Genomic DNA, 4750 nt, shown 5'->3' with positions numbered 1-4750 from the left:
GGTCACTAGACTCTGAGTAGTCGGCAGCGTGCGGTCATATCGCTCTGAAAAGGTGGCAGCGAGAGGTTACATCAATCTGAAATGCTGACAGTGAGGGGTTGCATCTCCCTAAAAAGGTGGTAGCGAGAGGTGACTTCAATCTGAGAAGCTAGTAGCGTGATGTCACATGGGATTAAGAATTGCATTAATGACATTGTAAGTAGTAACATCTAAACAAGTAATACAGAAAAAAGTGACCTCCTAACCACTTTGACTTCAGTTTCTCCCTGAACCTAATCTCAATCCTATCACCGACCATACCTACCCTCAGGATGACATATGCACATGAACAAAATCAACACATAATTTTGAGCATAAGTTTCACAAACTAACTCACATCAGTCCGCATAACACCATTCACATGAGCATGTTGCACATAACAAAAACAACATTTATGCTACCATGAGCATCATCATCATATGCATATTACCGTATGCACATCATCTGTAACTATGCTATCACGTGCATATCATCGCATACATATCATCAATGATAAATCACATTAAATGATAAAACATTTTGGGTCTTTTGCTAATTTCACAATTGTGTTTGCTAATTTTTTAGCACATGATCTCACACTAGGCAAAAGTTGATTCCCAGCGACAATGCCATTGAAAACTTGTCAGTCTTGTGCAAAGCAGTATGCAAGAGACAAACAATAAGACAGGAAAAAAAAATTGAATATTGATTCATATTACAGTTGCTACAAGAATCTGCACCTATCTATCAATCTATCTACACTATTTCTCTACCATTCTGGTAGCTGGGCAAAAACAACAGAAGAACTGGAAAAAGCTAGAAGAAATCAAGAACCAAAACTGTTCTTCATCAGTCATGCCACCGGATCAGCATAATGACGCATCGTGAGACGATATAAAGCCTTGACCTCTGCTCCTTGAGAGCCTTGCTGAACCCTCCTCTGTTTCTTTGGGTCCCAAGCTTCGTCCTTACTATCTGAATCCTCACTTTTCGAACACAGGTTGTATCTAATGTTGGTGTAGCTACCTGTAAACACAACTGAATGATCTTGGCTCTTGCTCTTGGTGCAGCTGACTCATTTCGCACAAGGGCAGGAGTTTATATACGAAGGGTCAGAGGCAGATGGAGATGGAGATGGTTAACAAGAGACTAGAATACACACCCAGCCACCTGCACCGTTGAAAGAAGTACTGGCAACCCACACCCAGGGTTCACGAATTCATTCGGCCACCGAAATGCAGTGGCCGGCGAATTCTCCGAAATTCACGAATATCGGTATGAATTTGGGGAAATTCGATAGAAATCGGATAAACTTTTGTCAAATTTTCGATTTTTTAATTTTGAATTTGAATCGGAAATGTGGTCACATTCCAAATACAGTGGGGACCGAATTCATCGAAAACCATGAATTTCAAGCGGTTTTTGATGAATTTGTGAACCCTGACCACACCTGCATGTACTTGCACCATCAGACAATGGAGTGAAAATTTATCTAGTAGCCCACTGTCCATCTGATCATGTGAGCCTGCTCTCTCATCTTACAATACTCAGCTCCAGGCTCCAGCTTTGGCCTTTCAAGCATCATTTTAATGGCAAAGTCAATCTTGATCTCTGAGGAAATTGCGGCGTGACGGACAACCCTGGATGGCCCTCCTGTGCTCCTAAAGAACAATCTGACCGATCTCGCGCATGCGCACGCTGAGATGGATTTGCGTGGAACGCATGTGCTGAGATCTGAGTACAGCTAAGGATTTGCCTGGATCTAGCATTTGGTATCTGACCAAGAACATGAACAGCTATGTATCTCTGTCCCTGATAGACAGGACAGTAGCACATGGTTTCATAAATCATCTAAACAAATTGCGTAGTCTTTCGAAAAAAAACAAATTGCGTAAGCTTTTCTTGTGATGGGAATTTGAGTTTCTGAGAGCATGGCTGAGGTGAACTGTCAATAAATATTTACCATGTTTGGTTCCTCACAATTGGCGTGGCTAACATTCTAGCTAGTATAGTAGTGTCTTCTTAACTGGCTTAGTCCTGTAGTTCATTTAATTTGAAAATTACATCGATCTGGCATTTTGTAGTTCAAGCGATATATTATTTTCGTGGCACGCTTTCCTTTTGACTTTGCCAAATTTCTCTTGGATGGTGTCAAGACTTCACATTCTGAGCCTTTATTGGATAGACTACGTACTTGAGAAATTTTATTGGACAAATTCCACCTAGGCTTCATTATTTCAAGTATTTATTTGACAATATCTCGCGCAAAGGTTCATTTTAGTATATATTCCGACATGAAGTCAGCATAAGTAATTCTTTAAAAATAAATGTCACTAGAGTGATCTATGTCCATTATAGTTTTGAGTCAGAATTTAGTCAACACGAATTGTCTGATTAATTAGTTCCAACGATGAGATATCCAAAAAAATGTAAATCTGCTTCTCTCGTTTTATCGTTGGAATATCCATCATCCTTGTACAAAAGCGATTGTGCAAGAGACAAATAATAAGAGAGGAACAAATTTGAACATTGATTCATATTGCAGCTGCTACAATGATCTGTATCTGCCTATCTACATGTACAGTGTCCCTACCATTCTGGTACCTGGAAAAATACAACAGCAGAATAACTGGAAAAACAAGAAGAAATCAATATCCAAAACTGTTCTTCAGTCGTGCCACCGGATCAGCATAACGACGCATCGCGAGATGATATAAAGCCTTGATCTCTGCTCCTTGAGAGCTTTGTTGAATCCTCCGCTCTTTTGGCTCGCAGGCCTCATCCAGACAATCTGAATGCTCACTCCTTGGGCAGAAGCTGTATGTAACGCTGGTGTGGCTGAAAACACAACTTCTGTATGATATTGCTCTTGCTGTGGCTGACTCTCAGTGAGCAAAACGCTAGAAGTTTATATAGGAAGGGTTAGGCACAAATGGATACGATTGATAAAAGAAGAAAATATATAATACACCCACCTGCATCATGGCAAGACTGGCAACGCACACCTATATGTACTTGGACCATCAGACAAGGGAGTGAAAAACAAGTAGTCCAGTGTCCATCTGGTCATGTGATCCTGCTTCAGCTTTGGCCTTCTGGCATCATCAGTTTAATGGCAGAGTCAATTTTGATCTATCTATAAGAAAATTGCGGCGTGCCAGCCCGACAACCCAGGATGGCCCTCCCATGCACCTGACGGACAACATGACCGATCTCGCACGCACGCTGAGACGGATTGCATGTGGATATGACTAAAGCTAAGAATCTGCCTTTGGTGTCTTCTCAAGAACATGAACAGCTATGAACCTATGAATTTCTGTACCCGGTAGTATAGAATAATAGCACATCTAGACAAACTTCGCTTATCATTGCTTCTGATGGAATTAAATTTTGGAGCTTCTTAGCTGAATAGTGGATTGATTATGCCATATTTGGTTCCTCATAATTGGTGTGGTCAGTGTTCCAGTTTTTTCTTGGGTACCGTCTTCTTGTTTGCTATTGTTCACTAGTTAATTTCATCAGGATTGCATCGATCTGGCGTTTCATAGTACAATAAAAAATAGCTATTTTCATGTCATGTTTTAATTGAGGATTTTGCCAAAATAACATTTTGTTCATTGTTTAACACACAAGAAATACCTTACCATGGAAAGGATAATCATCCAACATGATTTGTATTGCTCGATCATAATTCTTGACATCCGTTTCATCAGATCTAGTTAAGAAAAGGAATATATTTTTTCATGTCTGTACTCGGTAGTAGTAGCTGTACACACTTTAGATTCATATGTGCTTGCTTTTCGGCAATGCAAACAGCTCAAAGCCTCAAACTGCCCAAATGAACATCTGCACACACAAGAAACACAAAGATATTCAAAAGAAGTATCCAAGGAGTCAATCGATTGATCCAATCACTTCTTATTTTCGGTTGATTTAGCACTCCACACTGATGTAACTGTACAATGATGCAGAAGATAGGACTTGGAGGGATAGATTACTGACACTGATGAACACCATAATCCTAGAGGACTTTTACAGTACACCTAAATGAGTGTATACCGTCCATTTTCTTCATCCGATGGTTTAGATTGACCCAATGATACTCTATCGTCATCAGTATCATGGGTATCATTAAAGAGTATCATGGGTACCATAAGGGTAGGATTGAAAAAAAAAACTAAGATAAACTTGTAAATTATATGTTTAATTAGGGAAGATCAAAATGTTAGTTTATTTTTCGGATAAGCTTTCACTTATTCTGTTCATTTCATTTATTAGGGTTTCCACCCTCCGTCGGTCGGTCGATGATGAGTGGCGAAAGTCCGAAGTCTGGTCAGTCAATGACGTAATTACCCCTAAAGGTATCAAGATAATTACAATAATACCTACTAAAATGGACGGTTGAATCACAACAATGATACTCTCCATCATCTAGTATCATGGTGTACTGTAAAGGTCCTCTAATCCTAATGCTACTAACTCTACTTGTACTGCACTAGACTGTCCTCGATTACTGACACTCATGAACACCATACAGCCCGCGCCAGTCTGGCATGGCACAATTTCAGAAACCGAAGCTTCTGCACACTAGCACCATTCTGCTACAAGGATTTGTATCTATCTGAATATACAATTTCCCTACCATTCTGGTACCTGGAAAAACAACAGGATTTTTTTTAAAAAAACTAATAAATCAAGACCAAAACTGATTCTGATCGGTCATGCCACCGGA

The sequence above is a fragment of the Phragmites australis genome, chromosome 1, assembly GCF_958298935.1.
Source record: "Phragmites australis chromosome 1, lpPhrAust1.1, whole genome shotgun sequence".
Taxonomy (NCBI): Eukaryota; Viridiplantae; Streptophyta; class Magnoliopsida; order Poales; family Poaceae; genus Phragmites; species Phragmites australis.
The sequence above is the reverse complement of the archived record's forward strand: the minus strand, read 5'-3'. Positions refer to the sequence as shown.